Source organism: Meriones unguiculatus, chromosome 6, assembly GCF_030254825.1.
Source record: "Meriones unguiculatus strain TT.TT164.6M chromosome 6, Bangor_MerUng_6.1, whole genome shotgun sequence".
Classification (NCBI taxonomy): domain Eukaryota; kingdom Metazoa; phylum Chordata; class Mammalia; order Rodentia; family Muridae; genus Meriones; species Meriones unguiculatus.
The window spans coordinates 18,992,416-19,016,009 of NC_083354.1; the positions used below are offsets into that span (position 1 = coordinate 18,992,416).

At 44.5% G+C, this 23,594-nt stretch overlaps 1 pseudogene; it reads left to right on the forward strand.

Moving 5' to 3' along the window:
• Window positions 1-3,418: 3,418 nt before the first annotated feature.
• On the forward strand, window positions 3,419-22,176 carry LOC110557980 (large ribosomal subunit protein uL22-like; annotated as a pseudogene).
• The last annotated feature ends 1,418 nt before the right edge of the window (window positions 22,177-23,594 follow it).

Below are 23,594 nucleotides of genomic sequence, written 5' to 3' on the forward strand. Positions count from 1 at the left end.
GATAGAGATTCGAATGGCAAAAAGCTGGGCCCAAACACTCAGTCATCAAGAGGGAGATGGAGCAGCGCCTGCAAGGGGAAGCTGGGACCAACAGGAAGTCAAGATTCTAGAAGATCCAAGAAGGGGAGGCATGGTAGTTTGAATATGAATGGCCCCATAGGCTCATAGATTTGAAGGCTTGGTCACTGGGGAGTGGCACTATTTGAAAGGATTAGGGGTTGTGGCATTGTTGGAGAAAGTGTGTCACTGGGTGGGGGTGGGCTTTGAGGTTTCGAGAGCTCAAGCCCAGCCTGGCTGCTTTCTCTTCTTCCTGCCTGCAGATCCAGATACAGAACTCAGAGCTACTTCCCCAGAACCATGTCTGCCTTCACGCCGCCATGCTCCTGTCTATTATTCTTTTTTTGTTTGTTTGTTTGTTTTCATTTCAACATATACAATTGTTTGAAGAAGAAAAAAAAAATTGTTTTCTCAAGTATCCCTTTTCAATATAAAGGAAAACCTTTTCCAGAAGCTTGGTGTTTGGGGAGAACTTAATCTATTATTCTTTTTTTTAAAAAACCTTTTTAAAAATATTCATTACAGTTTATTCACTTTGTATCCCAGCTGTAGCCCCAACCCTTGTTCCCTCCCAAACCCACCCTCCCCTCATCTCCTCCCAGGCCTCTCTCCAAGTCCACTGATAGTGGAGGTTATCCTCCCCTTCCATCTGACCCTAGCCTATCAGGTCTCATCAGGACTGGCTGCATTGTCCTCCTCTGTAGCCTGGCAAGGCTGCTCCCCCTTCAGGGGGAGGTGGTCAAAGAGCCCAGCCACTGAGTTCATGTCAGAGACAGTCTCTGTTCCCATCACTAGGGTACCCACTTGGATACTGAACTGCCATGAGCTACATCTGAGCAGCGGTTCTAGGTTATCTCCATGATTGGTCCTTGGTTGGAGTATACGTCTCAGAAAAGACCCCTGTGTCCAGATATTTTGGTACTGTTGCTTTCCTTGTGGAGTTCCTGTCCTCTCCAGGTCTTACTATCTCCCCCTTCTTTCCTAAGATTCCCTGCACTCTGCCCAAAGTTTGGTTATGAGTCTCAGCATCTGCTTTGATACACTGCTAGGTAGAGTCTTTCAGAGGCCCTCTGTGGTAGGCTCCTGTCCTGTTTCCTGTTTTCTCCTTCTCCCAATGTCCATCCTGTTTGTCTTTCTGAGTAGGATTGATCATCTTACCCAGGGTCCTCTTTCCTGCTTAGCTCTTTAGGTGTACAGATTTTTGTAGGTTTATCCTATATTATATGTCTAATATCCACTTATAAGTTAGTATATACCACTCCCCGCCATGATGATAATTGACTAAACCTCTGAAACTGTAAGCAGGACCCAGTTAAATGCTTTCCTTGTAAAAGCTGTCTTGGTCATGGTGACTTTTCATAGCCATAGAACACTGACTAGGTCAAGAAGACATAAGGAACTTCAGCCTTCTCCAGCTCCAGGTAGTGAAGAACATGCTACAGGAAATCAAATCCCAAGCTTGCTTGTGTATAGAGTCCAAGCTCACTCTTAGAAAGCCTCACTGAAGGAGTTAAAGTAAAAACTAACAGCAAACCAGTATGTCCACTAAGGTGCCCAGTGCAAGAAAATACAAAACTAGTCCAGAAACATCTTCGGAACCTTAGGAACACGAAACCCTGAAGATGTGGAAGATCTTGCTGAAAGGAAGCTTATCATTTAAAAAAAGAAGTCCAAGAGAAAAACGAGCTCAGTAACAGGCTCAGGCTGGGGATTCTCACTGAGGGCAGAGCTACCCAGCATTCATCAGAATCCTGGTTTATTGCCCAGTACCGAGCACAGAAAGGAGAAGAGGAGGAGAGGAGGGGAAGGGGCAGGGGAAGAGAGAGAATGAAAAGAGGGAGGAGACCGATAGAGAGAGAAGAGGAAGTTAGGACAGAAGGAACAGAGAGAATAAAGAGGCTACAGAGCTGGAAAGATAGCTCAGTGATAGCTGCTCCTCCAGAGGCCCCAGGTTTGATTTCAGAAACCACATGGCAGCTCACAACTGTCAGTTCCAGGGGATGTGGCTCCTTCATACATACATGCAGGCAAAACACATAAAAATAAATAAATCTTAAAAAAAAAAAATAGAGGCTAAGAACTGAAGGCGGTAGAAAGACTGAAGCAGGCATTAAAGATGTGCACATTTAAAGGGCTTCTAGATGAAGGCTGGAGAGATGGCTGTGCAGTGAAGAGTGCCTGCTGCTCCCACCATTCCTCTACAGGACCTGAGTTTCCATCCCAACACCAATGACAGGTGGCTCATAGTCTGACACCCTTTGGAGGAACTGGCTCTCCTTCTGGCCTCTGTGGATTGTGTGCACACATGCATACATTTACATAGATAAAAATAAAAATAAAACAAATAAAGACATTAAAGAAGCTATAAGGAATGATGCAAGAACCAAGATGCAATAATTTTTTTTAAAAAATTAGATTAAAAAAAAAAACGACCTGCTACTAGAAGTTAAGAAAAACATAACCAAAATGGGAGATTAAACAAATAATGTTTCATTTCCAAGTTGCTGTAATAAAATACCACAAACAGGGTACCTTAGAACAACAAAAATATGTCCCATTGAGCTCTAGAGGCTGCTGATCAAAAACTGAGGCATTGGCAGGGTGACATTCCCGTGAAGCTCCCCAGAGGAGGACGCCTTCTCTGTCTCTCGCAGCACTCTCTGGCTTGTGACATTGTGTCTCCAGCCTTTGCAGTGTTCTGCCTGCTTCCCTGGTCCCCTGGGCCTCCCTCTGGGTGTGTGTCTATGTTTAAACTTCTCCTGACGATAAGCACAGCAGCCACAGCTGGTGAAGGCCCATGCCAACAACCTCATTTTAATCCAATCACCTCTATGAAGACTCTATTTCCAAATGAGGCCACATTCTGAGGGGCTGAGGGGAAGGTCTAAGATGTATCTTTTTATTGTTAATCTTTTTGAAAGATACAACTTGACCCATAGCTGTAAAAAACGTGGCATTTTTGAACAGTTATTCACTGATAAAAAAGAATGACACCTTGTCATATGTGACAAGTGGAAGAACCTCGACAACTTTACATTAGGTCTATATGTGTGTGCCTGCTTGTCTGCTTGTGCACATGTGTATGCAGTTAGCTGTGGAGGCCGGAAAAGGGCAGCTGGTCCCCGTGGAGCTGACAGTACAGATGGCTGGGAGCTACCAAGGGAACTTTTGGAGCACCCATTCCTCCTAACCCCTGAGCCACCTCTCCAGCTCGGAAAATATTAAAGTTTGACTCTGCGAATCAATATTAAAAGTCAGTGATCGCTGAGACATTGGTGATAGAATGTATGACTTTAATGTAAGTAGGGAGAAGGGTTAAGCGCTAAAACAAGCAGTTCTTTGAAATGAAACCAAAAACGGGATGACGGTGGGTGGCAAGAAATGATAAACCAGACATGGTGGCAACACACCTTTAACTCCAGCACTGGGGAGGCAGCAGTGGGCAGATATCTGTGAGTTTGAGGCCAGCCCGACTCCATAATGAGTTCCAGGACAGCCAGGGCTACGCAGAGAAACCCCATCTCAAAAATAATTTAAAAATAAATAAATTAAAAAAAGAAAAGAAATGGGGGTGTATTGAGACAAACAAGATGGCTGAGAAGCAGCTCAAAGTAATCGCATTTAAAGTCATGGAACTTAACTAAACTAAGGTGGTTGATTGAAGGCAAAGATTCTGAAGGTTTTAATAATTCAGTCAGTTACATACCCATCAGAAGACTCAAGAATGAAATACAACAATACCACACAAAATTCAAATGAAAGGATGAAAAAAGATCTACTGTCAAATTGGAACTCAAAAAAAGCTTAAAATTGCTAAAATGGAGCTGGCCATGGTGGTGCTGCATTAAATCCCAGCATTCTGGAGCAGAGACAGGCAGATCTCCACAAGTTCAAGGTGAGGCTGGTCTACATAGGAGTTTCAGGCCAGCCAGAGGCTCATAGTGAAACCCTCTCTCAAAAACTTAATTGAGTTTAAACATGAAGGCTGTAAGGGAAGGGGAACTCTTTAGAAGAGTGAAGAAGGATCATGAGTTCATAACAAAGAAAAGAAGTGGTTCTTGGGAGGCGGCACAGTGATCAAGGATCAGATGACCCGAAGCACATCTCCTCACTTTCGCCACACAAAGCAAAACACTTGAGCAAATCATGTAAGAAATTGATGAACTCTTCACAGTGCCAGGAAGCACTCCTGGCTTACACAGTAAGTCTAGCCAAGCTGCCGACTTCACCTCCACAAACAAAGTGTAAGGCCCACAGCCGTCTTCTGCCAAGCTGAGCGTTAGGGGAGACGAACGTTCCCTCCCCAGCAAAATACCCATATGCAACCGATACTCAGCTAAACGGACAGAAAGCTAAGTGCTCTGGGCAAGTACACAGCCTAGAAAGCATGTGCTAATAACTCATTCCTGATAGTGGAGACTTCCCTTTTAACAAGCGCAACTATTACAAATGGAATAATTAATGAAGACATAAAATAATGGATTGAGAAAACCAGAAAAAAAGAAAACTATGTCACTGTCCTTCCTCTGCAGTATTTATGAGGGGCCAGGTTCATTTCTTAAATTATTAACTTACTGTGTAAGATAACTGGAAGATTACTTATATTCATCCTAAATGAGCAGGAAAATGTACCTAAAAAGATTAAGACTCGTAAACAGAATTTGCCTTGACTTCCATTAAGACAATAGCGTCAATGCTGCCCCCTAGTGGCGGACTTTAGCAACCTACTATGACCTAGAAGAACAGTTTTCAGGAACCATGGGGTCATTTTCCTAACAAAAGCATTATATATTGGCCACAGAGTTGACGATTGTGGTAAGCGTTCAGTCAGTGTGTGTTATTAATGTCATTTCCATCATTGCCATTTGTTTTAAGCTCAAGCCTTTTACTAAGTGTCCCCGTGGCAGGTAGCCATTTCCAGGTTGAAGGTCAGACAACCTGGAATTTTTCCTGTGTATCTCAGGAACAGTCTTAGCCACTTTGCTCAGGTGACAGTGGGACCTTTAGCCACTGTCTTCCTGGCCTTTCTAGCACACTGAACAAAGAACAGCTTGGAGACCAGTAGTGATGGCCTGGAGAACAGCCATGGGTACCCAACCTAGAGCTCGATGGAGCAGTCACAGGACTACCTACCGTTGACTGAAGGAAGGCAGGTCTCAGGTACAATGAAAGGTATGTGGGTGTGTGTGAAGGGCGGAATATGAAAGTATGTAACTTCACATTGAAAGCAAACTCAAGCCTGAGCGTCCCTCAAGCGTCAGGGGTTGGTTCTCTTAGGTTGAATACTATCATCTATAGGGGGTAGGAAGCAATTATATTATTTCTAGTTTTAAAAAGTTTTTGTCTCAAACAGAACTTGCTGAGAAGGCTTGGCGTACATTGGCCGGGCTTGAGTTTCAACTCGAGGTGCCAAGGCAGATAGTTGTCGCTTCGTCTCTTTACAAAATGGCAGCTCCAGGACGGCGAATGCCTTAGCTTGTGCAGGAAATGCCACCGGGTGTAGGTGGGGGCCAGTTCTACATAGTTGGTCATGACACCCCTGTGCTGCTTTTGCACCAAGCTTAACCAGATAGACTGCATCTCCTTTTTTGGAGAGTTATGACGAAGCAAAGGAACTGGAGTTGGAGAGAGACACAGGCGGAGCCTCTGGAAGATGCCGTGGTGGTCTGAAACTCACAGGCCTTAAAGTCTCTTGCTGTCGGTGCTGAACTTTGGGACGTTTTACAAAAGGAATGTTGTGGGTTGTTATTCAAAGCTCAGCGCCAGCCCTCTCCCAACCTGGCTATTTTTAAATATTGTTGATACTTAAAACCGAGACGAGCAACCTGCTCCCTACCCATCAGAATGGCCAGACCGGAAGGAATAGACAGCAGTGAGTGCTGGTGGGGGGTGTGGTGCTTCCGAACCCACAACTGCTGGTGGAATCATCTGGAAGCTTCTTAAACACCTACCTTTGTCCCAGGAAGCTCACTCTCTTTTAAAAGTAATGTATTTTTAGCTCATGTGCATTGATGTTTTGTCTGAACATGTCTGTGTGAGGGTGTCGGATCCCATGGAACTGGAGTTACAGACAGTTCTGAGCTGCCATGTGGGTGCTGGGAATTGAACCCCGGGTCCCCTGGAAGATGCACTGAGCCATCTCTCCAGTTTTTGTAAGCTCACTCTTGGGCATGTATTTAAGATAAATAAAAAAAGTCCACACAAAAACAGGATGAACAAAGGCTTTCAACTTTCATGCAGGTCAGTTTATCTGCTGGTTATTTTACAGTGCATACATTTGGTGTGCCTTTATAGAGAGTTATTTTACTCTGAATTGTGTGAATGTGTGTGTGTATATCTGTGCACATGAGTACAGCATTCAAAGAAGCACTCAGACACAAACGGCTCATTGAGATGAACCCCACAGCTTCAGAGGAGATCTCAGAGAGAGGATAAAAGGATGCGAAAGCCAGAGGTTGGGGATGAACGCTGTGAAACCCTCTCCTCTTGACATGATGTGCATCGCGCCCACGAACGCACTGCAGTCATGGTTACCTGCACTAGATATGCACAAGATTAAGCCAGCAAAGGCAGCCAGCATTCCAGCAGGAAGCATTAACTGGGTTCAATGAGCCACTGAAAATATCAGGGCTGCAGGGAACGGGGGATAAAAAAGAGAGATGTCCAGTATGAGTGGGGGGAAAAGTTGCGGGGGGGTTAGATAAGATCAAGATACATTGTTTGCATGTGTGAAATTGTCAAAGAATAAATAAAAGATTTTTCCACTTATCTACATTTTAAGACATGGATCCAATGATAGGCACAAGAAAGGCGGTCACTAGGGCTGAGAATGAGGCCTGCACACTGGAATGAGTAGAGGCAACGAAAATGAGTTGACGAAAATGACCGTACAGTTTGCTTCGAGTGGCGATTACACACAACCTCACTTATTATGACTTTATACACTTAATAACTGTACATTTCATCACATGTAAAGCATGCCTCAATTGAAAAACAACTGCTAACTCCAATTCTGAAATCTGCTGTGATAATCATTTGTTCTTTTTAAATCATCCTGTCAGTGTGGGAATGTCCACTACGCAGCTGTGTGTGTGTGTGTGTATGTGATAGCACAACTTCCAGGAATGGGTTCTCACCGTCCAGCTTAGCACAGGATGTCTCTTGTTTGCTGCCAACCACTGTTCCCCAGGCATTCTCCCAGCCTTACCTCCATCTCACCCCAGGAGTCCCGGGGTTACAGGGTGTCAGCCACCACACCTGGCTTTTTGGGGGGCTCCAGGGATCAAACTCAGATAGTCGGGCTTGCACGGCTGGCACTTGTACCTACTAAGGCATCTTACCAGCCATGCCAGGGTAAAGGTAACTGGAGACAACTTCCAGGCATAAGACTAATTTAGAACTGAAGTGAAGGTCTTTAAAGGTCTTATCCACCCATAGTGTCCTCAGAAACAATCTGTAGAGCAGCAAGACAAAAATCAAGGTAGGTTTGAGACAAGGGAGGAGCCAAGCCTGGTGGAATACGCCGTTAGAAAAATGACCGCCAGCGAGTCTTGAGTTCCGCCACTGGCCCTCGAAAAGGAATAGCTAAGTGATAACAAGCAAGGTCCATATTTTTAATTAACTTAACACTAAATGGTTTTTATTTTGAAAGCAGGGGCACCAGCCGGATCCCAGATCTCATTTTGAATTCTGTATTCTCCATTCATTCTTTATCCACACGCTCTTGGTTTATGACTTTACTAAGTTTCTTCATTTGAATGATGGCCTTGTGGTCAACAGCAGGAGATATATTTTTCTTATATAAATTTTAAATACAAAGGCAAATGGCATGGAAAAATTAGAATCGATGGCTCTGGGATGCCAGCACTGGGAAGTCATAGGCAAGCACTGGGCTCTTGACTTTAGCCTGTAGGTTCCACTTCAGATGGGCTGTGTTTTTCATACATCACGGGGTTTTATAAATTTACTATTCAATCCAGCAGCCCTACTTTGTTCACAAAATATAAGCAAAACAAATATGTCAGGGTAATGATGCCAGGAGTCTCCCTTATTGAAAAGAGCAGTTTATTAATATCTTATTGCTACAAGCTAGATCTTATTATCATCTTGGGTCATTTAGAATCTTATTAGGTATTCTGCTGGTGCTTGGGTAATCCTGTGATAAATTCTTTGGCATGTCCTTCACAGTTGTCATAGCAGGGCCATAAACGGCATTTATAACTATCTCGCCTAGAGGAAGTGCCTGACAACTGTCTGCTTAGCATGCAGGAAATATTCAGATTGTCAGTGTCTGGGAAGACACCAGCCCACGAGAGAGCTCTCGAAGTTTAACACGGCACAGGCTTTTCTGACGACTTTCCGCTTCAGAAAAGGCACCAGGTCAGGGATGTGGGGACCAAAACCAATTTAGAAGCCACACACAGTCTCTTTCTGCCCGGTCAAGCAGACAGCAGAGGAAGGCCAAGGCAAGGTTGTTTCATTCCTGAAAGGCTGCTCAGGTCTTTCCTCTCGAACACCACATCAAAGGACCGGTTATTTTTATGTTGAGGATCTATTTTTCAACATTTGATTTCACAAACGAAACTTTGGTTTTTTCCTGTATTAGTGTTTGGCATCTAATTAGTACATCAGATGAGAAGATGAATCTAGAGGATTAAGAATGTAATTCCCAGCATAAGCTACTCCAACTGTACAAAATTATATTCAACACTTACATAAATCCTCTGTGTGTGTGTGTGTGTGTGTGTGTGTGTGTGTGTGTGTGTTCCTAGGGGGCTGTGATTGCAGATACCCTGGTACAGACCCACCACTGCTATTCCTAGGACAACCTACCTAAGGGGGAAACCAGACAGTGCAGCATCTTCTCACTCCAACTAGTACTGTGTGCTAACACACACTTCACGGTAACTCACAATTAATTTCTTTTCATTCTTTACCAACTCTGGGCTTTTATTAAAAATGGCTGGCTTTGATTAGGATTCTTACTCCCCTTCCCCCCCATGTCCTAAGTTAGATCCTTATACGAGAGGACAGAAACGAGGATTTTTAAGGTAATTTTCGAACACAAGGAAGACAGTGGGTGTGGGCCATGGAGATCAGAGGAGAGGGCTACTGAGCGGCCAAATGGCCAGCTGACAGTCAAGCCTCTGGGAATCTGTGAGAGGGGGGACAGGAATCTGGGGTCTTTAGCTACTTGTTCTCCTTGGTCATTGCTTATGAGCTGATCCTAGAAAGTATCACATGCCTAGCTAGAACAAAAGAAAACCTTCAGTCATGCAGAGGGCTGTGTTGGCCCTCCATAGTGGTGAGGTCACGGTGCTGGTACCCACTCCACGGACCATGTCCCCCAAGCCTTCAAGCATAAGCAGAGTGCTGCTTTCTCTGTAGAAGCCTCCATGTTCATTCACATCCAAGTTAGACGGCCCTTCATGCTTTATTGTAGCCTGTCTTCACCTCTAGCCTGCACATTCCTCTGGGAAGGGTTGGTACCTGTCTGTGCTTGCATCATTGCTAGCAGAAGTCGTCTCTGAATATTGAAAAACAACAAAAGTGCATCACATTCATATATTCCCCAAGTGTGGAGAGTAAAACCTATGCCCACTGCTCTTAATCTGTGAGCCATCTCTCCAGCTCCTATCATCATCATCATCATCATCATTACCATCACGAAAAAACACACTACAAAACCTATACAACTGAATCAACCAGGCAGGTCCCCTAAGACTATCCCTGTACAGCATGAAGCTGTGCATGCTGGGTGTGTCCGCAGTGGGGTTATGAAGGTTATGGGCTGGGGAGATGGTTCCGCTGCTAGTGTCCTTGCCTTGCAATTGTGATGATCCGAGCTCCTTGGAACTCAAATAAAAAGCCAGGCACACCACAGGCCCGGAATTCTAGCAGTAGCAAGATGGGAGGTGGACACCGGTGGGCCCCTGAAAACTCTAAGGCTAGTCAGCTTGGCCTACGCAGCAAAAGGTCAGCCCAAGGACAGGCCCCACCTCAAACAAAAGTGAGAAGGCTCCTAAGATAACCCAAGGCTGTCTTCCGACTCCCACGTGCATCCCTGCATGCGTGTACCCACACCCCCATGAGCACCCCTACAAAAAATAGGTTTAGAAAGGGTGAAAGTCAGAGAATAGGGGAAATGAATATTCATATGACAGATATTAAGTTCTGGGTAAAGACACGCTTTGAGCAATGTTTGAACCTCCCTTAGAATGAGCGTTTTATTTATTTGTTCAGTAAATGTGCCACACAGAACCCGGATCTCTTGATGCCAGAGTGAGGGAGAGAGACCCCGTCCTTTCCTTAGGAACCTCACAGCCAAATAGGTTTGGGGTTTACCTGCCACTCGCATTTTTGGGAGGGTGGGTCCCATGGCAGTCATACTGTTATTCCCACGTGTTCCCATGCACCCTTGCTTCCCTCTCCAAGGCAGCTTTTGTTGTAGTCGACACGACCTGTCTCCATCTTGACAAGCAAGCACATGTAACTTCAATGTGTCTCCGTCTGCAGCACAAGGGCAGTCTGCTTCTCCTTACACTGCACACAGGAAGAGCCTACTGCATTTGTCCAGAAGCCTGTGGACATGCCCCCCTCACACACACACCCCAGCCCTGCCTAGTGCTCTGGTCCACGCTGAATGAGTGATTCTGCGGGGCTCTGCTGTGGCTCCGCAGTTCCCGGAGAGCGAATAAGCACGCTTGCTGATTGATTGGCTTCACGGCGGCCAATCAGAGCTTGAACTGTCTAATTAAGCCCAGGAACTCTGGAGCCATTGACTCCCTGAATTCCGAGGCCTGCTAACTTTACCTAAACAACAGAATGAGGTCAGGTGCAAATCCACCCCGGAATAAGCAGTAATAGCAGAGCAAATCGCTGCGCCAATGTAAGCCACTCGGGGAACACTAACAAGAGTAAGCAAAGGATATGTCTACTCGGCAAGAAGCAAGGCAAGGCCTGTCCACATTAACACACAGCCTCCCGTACAATGGTGTCTCCGGCATACACTTCTCCATATCCCTTTTCGTGTCGATGACACAGAGCTATGTGTTGTCACATAGAGCGCTCACATAAAGCACCTTGTTATTTTATGTATAAGTGTGTGTGAGTGTATGTGAGTGCGCGCATGCGCGAGCGAGTGTGTGGTGTGTGTGTGTGTGTGTGTGTGTGTGTGTGTGTGTGTGGTGTGTGTGTGAGAAAGAGAGAAGGGATGGCAAGGAAGGAGGGAGGAAGTGAAGAAAGGAGGGAGGAAAGAAGAAAGGGAGGGAGAATCAGAAATCAGGTATGCTGGCTGAATTTTTGTCAGTTTGCTATAAGCTTGAGTCATCTGGGAAAGGGAATCTCCATTGAGAAAAAGCCTCCATCAAATTGGCCTGTAACAAGTCTAGGAGACGTTTTCTTGACTGAAGATTGGGATGGCGAGCCCAGCCCACAGGAGCTGGTGCCACCCCTGGGCTCCCACGGTGTATAAGAAAGGTAGCTGAGTTAGCAGTGTGGGGCATGCCAGTGAGCACAGGTCCTCTGTGGTCTCTGCCTCAATCCTTGCCCTGCCCTGACTTTCCTCGGTGACAGACTATGCTTGGGACATGTAAACCACACAAACTGTTCCTTCTGCAAGCTGCTCTGGTCACGGTATTTTATCACAGCAACAGAAAGCACAGCGAGACACCAGGTCTGGGGACTGAGCTCCAGTTACCGCTGCAGCTCTACCATCTACCCAGGTTTAGCTACCATTTACAACTTCTCCTCCCTCTTACAGAAACACTGTGCTTCCTCCCTCCCATCCGTTCCTTCCCCGATGGACCAACACAGCTTCTCACCTCAGAAGCTCATGGCAGGCCGTTCTCCTGAAGGGGCAATGACAGAATGTACTGATTTTTCTTTAAATCCAGCAAGCTCGTTTCTGACCACATTAAAATTCGCTGACCCCAAACTTTCTCTCTGCCCATAGACCTGTAAATCATACAGAAAAGAGGCTGAGTGTGTACTCTATGCCTGAGATCCCAACACTCGGGAGGCTGAAGCAGGAGGGTTCCCGTGAGTCTGAGGCTAGCAAAGGCTGCATAGCGAGTCGTAGCCTAGCCTGGGGTACAACGTGCAGACCCTGTTCCAGAAAAAGAAAACAAATAAAGAAAGTGAGAAAGGATGTAGGAAAGAAAGGGGGAGGGAAGGAAAAAGGAAAGAAAAGGGAAAATGAAAAGTACACAAAGTATACGGTGTCGGGGCCAGCTTACCCAACCAGGCACAAATGTTTCAAGCTCCGCTGCACACAGAGGCGTCCCCCACCCCCAGTCTGTTCCTATTGCTACGCTGCACTGATCCCCGAGATCATATTTAGCAAAGAGACATTTAAAGAAAGTCAGCATGAGAGAGAGAGAGAGAAAAAAAGAGCCATCTCAGGTATGTGTATGTTATTAATCATAATTAAGGCAGATGTGACAGCTTCAGAGCCGATGAGTTCCTTTCTCTGACATCAGAATCCTAAAGGAATACTTGTGCTATCAACTTCACTGGTCTCTTCCTGTAATAGCCATGTCTAGATGAGGTCTCAGAGAACCCTGGGCTTTCACTGTTTCTGTTCGTCTGAGGCTGACAGTGAGGAAGCTGTAGCATAAGCCAGACCCGCCTGGGACAAAGCTACAAGAGGGTCCAGTGTGCACCCCAGGAACTCACCTGGCCTGCTCCGCATTTCCCCTGAAGGGCATCCTTTGACGAGGTTAGTGTTTGTCAGTATGGGTAACTCTGCCCTTGCGGTTCCTGTTAAATGGGAAGGGAGCGTCTGGTCCCTGGTGCAGGAGCATCTTCAGGCCCTTAGACCCATCCTCAGTGGGGGAATGGGAATGGATTGTCATCATGAGATGGACTCATTTCCATCAAGTCGGATGGGAGCATGGCTTCCATCCCATCACACCCCATTTCACAAACTCACTTTCTAAGATGACACTCGCTCAGAAGGAGCATGTCCAGGGCAGGGCCCGACACCTTCGAAGGTGACTCCAAACATTCAAGCTGATCATTGTCCAGCAGCCACAGCATCAGCAGCTGCTTTCTCACACCTGCTAGGGAAAGCTCTGTCTGTGGTAGGGAAACCCCCAGCTATTAACATCCAGGGAAGGGAACGGCTTATCAGACCTTTGTCTGGGGCCCTGTTCAATGCCGCAGTGTCTGGACAGCTCTCAGATAAAGTGTGGGCCACTCGGAGGATGACCAGCCTTGGCAGTCCCCACATCTCTCTCTTTTCTCTGTTTCCCTCTGGTTTTTTTTTTCTTCCATTATTTCTCTTCTTATCTCCTTTCTCACTTTCTTGAGAGTCCCCTCTCCCTGCTTTTGCCTTTCTTGCTCTCTCCTGTCTCCCTGCCTTTCTGTCTAAGGCCATTTATATTTGCCAGGACTTGCTCCAAGGAAGCAGTATTCCTGGGGCCGATTCTCTGCAGTCCATAGGCCTCCATGAAGGAAGTGGCTGACAGTTGTGTTACTGGAGCTTGGTGAGGTGGCTCAGCAGGTGGAGGCGCTTGCTGTCAATCCCAACAACCCGATGATCCCTGTGACCCACGTGGTGGAAGGAGGGAACTGAATTCCCAACCTGAAGGTTGGCCTTTTCCACCCACCAATCAGAGAGAAGAGAAACCCCTTGGGTACTATTTTTCCAATGGCTTTGTCAACTCAACATCATGTTTAAACTTCAAAACGAGGACCAGGGAGGTGGCTCAGAGCGTGCGAGCACTTACTGTGTAAGCATGAAGACTTCAGTTTGAACCTGCATACCCAACCCCCATGTCCACACACATGTATCACATAAATACACAACACACACAAACAAACAAAGCACAACATAAGTAAATAAATCCCTTAAAGGAAGCAAAACAAAATTTAGCAGGGACATAAAATGAACAGTGTTACCATGTGAAGACATACAATAAAGATATTTTTCATTCTTTATTTAAAAAATAGTTTTATTACATTTTAATCCTTTTTATTTTGTGTGCACACATTTGTACCCACAACATGGGCCATATTCTCTCCTTCCACCATGAGTGTCCTGGGGATAGAACTCAGGTTATCAGGCGTGGTGGCAGCAACTTTACCACTGAGCCATCTTGCTGGACCCAGAAGACAAGATCTTTTCATCTGTGACACCATGGAAAGAATGGAAAAATCACTGCGCTATATGAAAGTAGCCAGGCCAGAAAAATATCAAGCTTATGGTTATAAATTCCCTTTACTTTTCTTCTATTGAAAACAGTTTTTCAATATACAATATTTTCTGGTTATAATTTCTTCTTCCCCTACCTCCTTTGAGATCCTTCCCAGCTCTCTCCCACCTGAATCCACACTCTTTCTATCTCTACTTGGAAAACAAACAGACATCTAAGAATAAAATAGTAAATAAAACTTACTTTATAAATATAAAAATATAACTTAAAAAGTAATAAATAAATAATATAATATGATAAATCAAAACAAATAGGCGGGGGGGGGGGAGCCAAAGAAAAAGTATGAGAAACGCGTAGATGCAGAGAGACACATGGTCATACAAGTACAAGCCCCACAAAAATACAAAAGCGGAAGCCAGAATATTATGAAAAGGACCTGTATGATTTTTTTTTTAAATGGCCTGAAAAAACATTACGAGATAAGGAACTTCTTTGTTGGCTACCTGGTGCTAGGTATGGGACCTGCCCTTAATTTGAAAAAAAAAAAAAAAAAAAAAAGTTGCTGTCATTTAAAAAGATACATGACAAATAGAAAGTAATTGTGTTATTAAAATAAGAGTAGTTTGAATGGAAAACGATATTCCTCTATGTGAAGATGATACTATATGATGAAGTGAATTTGTGCTTGTTAGTCAAAGCTAATAAATACCTAAGATACAGAGAAAAAAAATAAATTTAACCCAATTTTTCTAGCAAAAACATTTTCTTAATTAAAAACCAAAACAATAAAGAGTGAGACTGTTGGCGAGAGCCAATTTTTCATTTGAGAGTGGCTATCAATTGGAGAGAGCTTCTGGGTCAAACACACTAAACTTTAAGAGCGGGTCTTGGAAAAGTCAGGCATGTAGCGGGGGCCTGCGGAGGAGAGGGTGCAGAGGACATGGAGAAAGCTGCAGACGGGCACTAGGTTGACAAGTGGTCATGGCTAAGAACTCCTGGTGTTCTACTGCACAGCAGGGCAAATGCATGTCATGATAACGAATCTTAGAAAAAACAGAAGAAAGAATGTGGGTTGCTGTCACCAAGAAGAAAGGACCAACATTTGAGGAGCTGGACACACCACACCGGAATTAAACATCACGCTACGCATTCACGTGTGAGCCATCACGCAGCACCTAGTCACTAGGCCGCAGTTTATTGGTTGCTCTGACACAAGGTCTCAAGCTTGTGGCTCAGGCTGGGCTTGAACTCATTATATCTTGGAGATGGAAGGTGACCTTGAATTTTGGATCTTTTTTGCCTCTACCTCCCAAGTTCTGGTGTGACAGCTGTAATGCCACCATGTCTGGTTTATTGCAGTGTTGAGTGAGCAAGCACATTGAATGAAAAACAAGAAAAAAAAAAAGAAAAAAGAAAGGAAAGGACATGACTGCTCCTGGGTCTAATGGAGGAGAAAGTTTATTGTATGTAGAAGGGACAGCAGAGCCAGAGGCAGACACATCTGGGAGAGTCGGGAGTGGACAGGACCAGACTGAGCTGGACCATGTGAGGAGAGGAGGAGGGGAAGAGAGAGGGGATGAGAGGGGATCTAGCGGCAGCAGCCAGGAGGCCGAAGGTACGAAAGGAGTGGGTAATCAAAATGGCTGGATTCCATGGGGAAGAACAGCCCAGCTCCCTGGGCTGGGAAGTTCAGGGTAGGGGACAGGGTATGCCAGCCAGGAGGAGGACCCTGAGACAGGTGGGGAGTCGGGGATGCTGGAAGAACCTGGCAGCCAGGTTCACGTTGCATGTTAAATAGGCACCTCAGCTATTTGTCTCAGGCTGTGAGGCTTAGCACACAGAAGGCTAGCACTCAGAGTCATATGCTTAGCCCTTTATGTGTGAGTTAAAAATAAATAAATAAATGTAAAAAAAAAAAAAAAAAGGAGACAGTAGGACTGGAGGCTGAAGAATGCTGCAGATCAGAAGTTCTGTCATGACAGAAAAGCTGTCCACTAGCTACAGCAGCTAGAGGCATCAAGGCCTCACGCCAGGCTAGAAAAGGTTGAGGGGGAGCTCTCTTTCCATCCTGTAGCTCACCTGAAAGAAAAGATCATTTAAAAGTCCGAATTGCTAAGTTTCCAGGTTAATTTTGCCCATGGTAATCTATAGGTGGGACCTGGATGTGCTGAGCTTAGCCGAGACCTACAGGGAAGACAGCTTGGCTTCTTTTATCCTGGTAGGAACCCCCTTGAACCAACAATTCATCCACGACCAGTTTCTCCCTGGCCTAACTTGACAGAGATACGGCGGTGGACATTCGGTAGCTCTTCGGCACGTTAAACCAGCCACCTCTGCTGATTTTGGGTTTTATTGTTTATTCTTGGCCATAGCTCATCTTAGTGAGACCCCCTGGGACTCAGCAATTAGCTTGGAGAAGGCGCTTTGATAAGCAGCAGTAATTAATGGCATAAAGCACCGTTAGTCTGCTTCTGAGGGCTTGCCTCGTGCATCTAGGTCTTCCTGCTTAAAATTCCTGTTTAAAACGCAGATGTTACTTCTTTTAGAAAAATCACTGATCACAAACCGTTAATGTTAACCCTCTACCACACAGTAGGAAGCAATGGATCTTCCACACGTTGAAGTGACACTGGGAGTGACAGTGCCAGAGGCATCTTTTCCAGCCACACACAGGCAATGCACAGCCTGAGAATTAACACCCTTCCTTTACAATAAGTAAAACTGCAAAGCAGGACTCCATCCATCCCTGAATGGACAGTTAAAGAAAACTGTCATTATTGTTTCTTCTTTCAGAGACCTCTTTCTTCTGTCATGGCTGAGGAAAGGAAAAGAAGGGGTACATAATTGCTTGTGTTTAATTTGCCATGAATCAAATGGAAACAACAATTTCAAGTTCTCTGGTAGAAGAGATTTGGTTTTTATTTTATGTTATTTATTTTATTTTTTTAAATTTATTCACTTCATATCCTGATTGTAGCCCTCTCCCTCATCTCCTCCTGTTCCCTCCCTTTCCCCTCCTATTCCCCTCATCTAGTCCTCAGAAAGGGGGAGCCCTCCTCTCTTACTGGTCACAGACCATCAAGTGTCTTCAGAACTGCCTGCATCCTCTTCCTCTATGGCCTGGACAGGTCACCCCACCTTGGGAAAGTGTTATGCATGATTTTATGTGTCTATATAAAAAGTGGAAATAATAATAAGACAAAACATGTATTTATGTTTCTGCACTTGATTTATTTTTAATATGAAAATCTCCAGATATATCCATTTTCCATAGTTTCATCCTTCTTTATGGCTAAGAACTCCTCTGCTGTTGAACACATAAGCTGGCTACTTCTCTTTGTTCTGATGGTCTTTCCTTATCATTGATGGCCTTAGAAGTTTTGAGGAGTCCATGTCAGAGACAGCCCCTGTTCCCCTTACTAGGGTACCCACATGGAGACTGAGCTACCTATTGGTTGCATCTGGGTAGGAGGTCTGGTCCTCTCCACACATGGTTCTTGGTTGGTACATGAGTCTTTGCAGGCCCCTCTGGGTCCAGATTTATTGGTTCTGTTGGTCTTCTGGTGGAGTCCCTGTTCCCTCTGGGTCCTTCTGTGTCCCCCTTCTTCTATAAGTCTCCCTGCTCTCTGCCCAGTTTGGCTGTGAGTCTCAGGATGTGCTTCAGTCCCCTGCTGAGTAGAGTCTCTCAGAGAATATCTATGATAGGCTCCAGTCCTGTCCTGTCCTGCTGTCCTGTCCTGTCCTCCTGTCCTGTCCTGTCCTCCCGACCTGTCCTCTTTTCAACCACCTCCGATGTCTATTCTATTTGCCCTTATGAACAAGAATTAAGCATTCTCCCTAGGGTCCTCCTTGTTACTTAGAGAAGAGATGTCAATGTGAGTTGCCTTTTAAACAGACCATGACATTCATTTTCTTTCATAAGCCAAGCCTCACCTCAGTGCTGGTGATGACCCCCTGTCTCCGCATAGGAAAGGTGTGAGGACTGAAGGTTAAAAAAGAGGAATGAGTTTCCAAACACTCACACCTCTCTCCCTAAAAGAAATTTCTATTTTATTTTTAACTTGTGCATGGGTGGGGATGGGAACAGGCAAGCCATTCATGAAGGGCGAACCACAGAGGTGGCTCACCACCAGCCTGAAATCCCATGCTCAGAGGCCAGTCATCACTGAAAGACTCTCGCATTCCTTCCTTCTTTCAGCCTGCCCTCCTGCCCCTCTCTTTTTCCTTCTTATTAAAATTCTTTCAATTTAGAATTTTTGAGACATGGTCTTGTTATGCAATCTAAGCTGGCCTTCAACTTGTGGTCCAGGATGGTCTTGAACTCCCAACCCTCTGTCTCTGCCACAGGGAAAGCTGGGATGATGGGCACACACCGCCACATGTTGCTCTGATAAAGTTCCTAAGGCATGTTTTTTTAGTTTCTTCCCTTCCCACACTGCCCCCTCCCTGCCCATAATGCTATCCAACTGCCACCCACATTCTTTTTCCTGCAAGGACTGAAATGAGCCTCCCATGCGGTTGTAAGACTTCCTCCTCTCTCCTTTCAAAACAGAGACCAACAACATTCTCAAGGTTGGTATGGTTGAACTAAGAGAGAGACAGGCAAAATGCAGAGAACAACCACCTGGGGGATGAAGTGACACAACCCCGACACCCAAGGGAACATCACAGAAGAGGGGCTGGCACAAGCAGGCTTCCAATTTTCTTGTTTCTCGCTCTTGTTTCCAAACTAGTGGTGACCAGTGGAAGAGTGGGAGGAGTAGACAAAGGATGCTCCAAAGAAACTTTAAGACGTTCATTCATGCAACAAACACTTACTGGGCTCCTATTAAGCAATGGGCCTCCGGGCCCACAGGAGATGTGTTGGGGGACAAATGATTTCCACTTTCGTGTAACCTGCCTGAGAGACCAGCATCACACAAAAGATGATTGCTTAGGTCAACCCAGCAGACTGGTGACTGCTTAGAAGGAGACGTAGAAACCCCAAAGGGATACTGTAGAAGAAATTGTATGGGGTTTGAAACTGAATCATTAATAAGAGAAAGATGGGCCCCGGGATGAGGCGGCAGGGATAGCATGGGAAAGTGAGGTGGGAAGAAACGGAGCCAAGGGGTGGCTCTTCTGTGTCAGAACATCAAGGGCTGAGAGGCAGGACCTTAGTTGAGAAGTGGAGCAGCAAGCCACCAAGGACCTTGTGGGCTGCTCTAGAGATCTTGTTCTCATACATATTCAAAGTCATCCAAACACTGTGGCTAGTGAAGTTCGGGATCTAATTGAGTTTTCAGCACAGGTGTGGCAAGGCCAGTGACAGCATAGTTTCACGTGTGTTTGTTCAGACCACCAGCTGCCATGGAAGTAAGAGTTAGAGGGAGGTCAAGGAGGCATGAGCTCATTGGCAGGTGCCTCACCCCAGGAAAGGAGCTGATGGTGGGCAGAAGGGAAAAGCCCGTGTCAACACAGGAGTTGGCCTGCCCATTCTCTATGTGTCCTGGAGGGTGGGCTTTCCTGTACACCTCCAGTGAGTGCGGAGAGAAGTTTCAAACATGAAGACCCCCTAGGAGACAGCGATTTGAGGTTCTTAGGCCAAAAGACCTATTTAAGTCCCAGCAACTCTGTGATGATGCCACCAGTTATGTTTCCCTTGTCTGGCGGAGAACAACAACAAATTAGAAACCTATCTTCCACAAGCATGCTGTCTACCATCCTCCATCATCGTGGCCAAACATAGCCCTTCTCCCAGCTTAGCTTCCTCACACTCTCTTCCGTTCAAAGTATCTGTTTCAGAGAGTGAGCCTGAGTCTCGACATTTAATGATGCTGCTTGACACTTAACAGAATGCTACAGGAAATTATTTTAATGAGTTATTTATTATTTAAATAATTTAACATTTATTTAAACCATGATACACACTCATTGCAGAAATTTTGTGAAGCACAGGAGAGCTCAAAGAAAACCAGAACAATGCATAATTTCCACTGTGGTGAGATGATGTTAAATTTTGATTTGTTGTCCTTCTACTATTTTGATACCTGTCATCTTTCAATATTTTTATTTAAAAAAAAATGTGTGACTATAAGCACTTGTATAAATCTTTTTGGTCCACTTTTGAACAATGAGCAAATGGATTTTAATTGATTTATAAAGCTGAATGTAGTGGCATACTTCTTTCATCCCAGCACTTGGGAGGCAGAGATAGGCAGGTCTCTGAGTTCAAGGTGAGTTACAGGACAGCCAGGGATACACAGAGAGACTGTGTCTCCAAAAAAATAATAACAATTTGTACATAGTAGATAATAGTTGATAGATTGGTAGATGATAGATAGAAGATGTAAAAATTGATAACTTGTAGATTTGATGACAATAAACAGCTAACTCAATAGACAATGATATATAAATAGGTAAACAGATAAAAATAAATAATAGATTTATACATGATAGAGAGGGAAATGATGTATCGATAGATGGATAATAAATAGATGATAGAGTAACAAATGATAGATATAGCTTAATAAATGATAAAGTAAGTGATGATGAATGTATACATAGACAACAGTTAAATGATAGACAAGTAGCTAAGTACATAGATAAATAGGTAGGTAGATAGATAGATATACATGTATCTATATGTGTGTATATATATATATATATAGAGAGAGAGAGAGAGAGAGAGAGAGACTGATTGCTTTTTCCATGAGTCTTCAGCATTTAAATCCTAGGCTGCATTTTTGACAGCCTAGGATTTTTTTTTTCTTTCTAACCATTTCTATCAATAAATAATCTTTTTGCTTGCTCAATCAGAAGCAATTGTTTGGTTAAGTGATGGATGATGTCTCAGTGGTCCTGGAATTCTGTCCTTCCATCTTCTGCCTTGAGAGTATTCCAGGTGACGGAAGACTGGCCACAGGTCCAAAGCCAGCATTCCCCACGGCCACATCACATGCTGCTGACCACACAGCACACTGCGTTTTAAATTGTTTATATATCAACACATGATTGCTAGCGGAAAATACATGTCTCTCAGCTTTCTTGCTTTTAGTAGCAATCAAAAAGGGGAAAGAAAAAAAAACAATAAGAAAAAGAAAAGGAAGGAAAGAAAGAAAGGAAGGAAGGAAGAAAGAAAGAAAGAAAGGAAGAAAGAAAGAAAGGAAAAGAAAATTGCTCTCAGTTAGAACAAGAGAAGTTCTGCTCACCTTTAATTGCAATCTAACCTGATTCCAGTTACCAAAGAAAAGGCATAATCAAGAGCTATGTCTACCAGGAACAGCTGGAGTGAGAACCTCTCTTAGTCATGCCTAGGCCAGGTGCCACTCAGACCTTGTGCAACAAAAACCATGGCAAAGAAATTCCATTATTTGAGATACCCATACTTCTACCATTTATTAAGGCTGAAAGCAAGCGTCTCCTGTAAGTGGACTGAGGTGACCTGTGAAGGTCCTTCACTACTCTCTTGACCCAGAAAACCCTACAAAAATTATGCAAATCAAGACGTTCAAATATCTGTGTTCACTTTAAGAACACCCTCAAAACTGGCCAGGCCATCAAGGGTGTGCATGTCACTAAGTGCCTGAAAGATGTCGCTTTAAAGGAGCAGTATGTGTCATTCCAACAGTGTAATAGTGGAGGTCATAGATGTGCCCAGGCCAAACAGTGGGGCTGGACACAGGGCCGATGGCCAAAAAAGAGGGCTGGGTCTTCGCTGCACATGATTAAAAATGTGGAGAGTAATGCCAAGGTCAAGGGATTAGGTGTAGATTGAGCATATCCAGGTGAACAAGGCACCTAAGATGCACCCACAAACAGAGCTCATGGCCGGATGAACCCATACACGACTCTCCCTTCCACAAGGAGAGTGATCCTCACTGAAAAGGAACACACTTCTCCAAAGCCAGAAGAGGAGGTTGCACAGAAGAAAAAGATATCCCAGGAGAAACCAAAGAAGCAAAAACTGACAGCATGGGAATAAACTCAGCATAAAATAAGATAAAAGTAAAGGTCTTCTAGCGGTCTTAATTTATAAGCAGATTGTCTCAGGGATTACCCGTTAAAGTTAATCAACCCTGTTTGATAAACCCTGGCCGGAGGGGTGTGTTTTAACATGCCGAATGGGTTATTAAAGCAATCAAGCAGCGAAACAGGCTATTGACAACCACTTAACCAGGCCGTGTAAAAATGACCATATCTAGCTTCGTTGAATCAGCGTTTCCCTGGGAACTGTTGTGTAGATCTTATACAAGAGGTCTAAGATCTGTCCACCCAGGCTCTGTTGGCTATATGACAAACCTTTAGGGAAAAGCAATTTTTTACAGTTGATCCTAACTGAGCTATAGTATAGCTTGGAATATTTATTTATTTTTTTGCCAGTGGTTTGTTAGAAAGGGTAATACCCCATACACAGAACTTCAAGTCTAACTGAAAACCTGCAAGTGGACGCCCGTCAGTACTGCCTCCCAAACTACTAAACTATTTTCCGTATACATTTGCCTATTTAGAACATCTAGTAGAAAGCCATTTCGAATGCTTAAAAAAAAAAAAAAGAAAGAAAGAAAAGAAAGAAAACAAATCTGCATATGAATAAGATGGACATCTTGTTTATTTTTCCTTAAAAAAATCAAACCTTTCAGCTGGAGCGGTAGCTCCGTGGTTAAGAGCGCTTGCTGCTTTTCTGGAGGACGTGAGTTCAGCTCCCAGCAGCCATATCACCACCAACTGTTACTCCGGCTCTGGGGAGTTGAATGCTCCTTTCTGGCCTCTGATGGCGCTGTACTCACAGGTGCGCAAAGCCACTCCCCCTCCATATAAATAAAAGCACATATTTTAAAATGAAACCTTAGGCGAATATTCAATGCTGCGGTATGTAGCGTACCTTTGACGTTTTTCGAAGTTGATAGATATTTTGACTTATAATCATCACTGCTGGGAATGACGCTTTAATAAACACCTAGTAGAAAATGAAAGACATGCAGTTAGCATCATTTCAGAAACCAGAAATTCTCTCCTAATCCCAAGCCAAAGTTCATTTAACATTTTTAAAACGAAACTTTTCAGCAACCCAAACAACAATTTTTGCAGTCAAGCGTTCTAACATGATGCAATCCAGAGACATACTCTTTTCTGCGTGAAGAAGAATATGATTGTGTGGGAGTGTTCGAAGCTTTGTCTTACGTCATTAAGGCATGGTGTTTCTGTGAGGAGAAGAAAGCTTTGTATGTGCAAAAAGACACACAGTGTATGACACAAGGTAGTTTTGAATCTGAGCAGAGCTGTCTCAGGCAGTGTCGGCCTGCCTGGAGTGGTGGATGCTAGTCCGGCTGTGGGTGCTGTGTACTGAGAAGCAGGGCTGTGGTTACAACGCCCAGTGCAGCCCTCACCACTGCTGCCAGG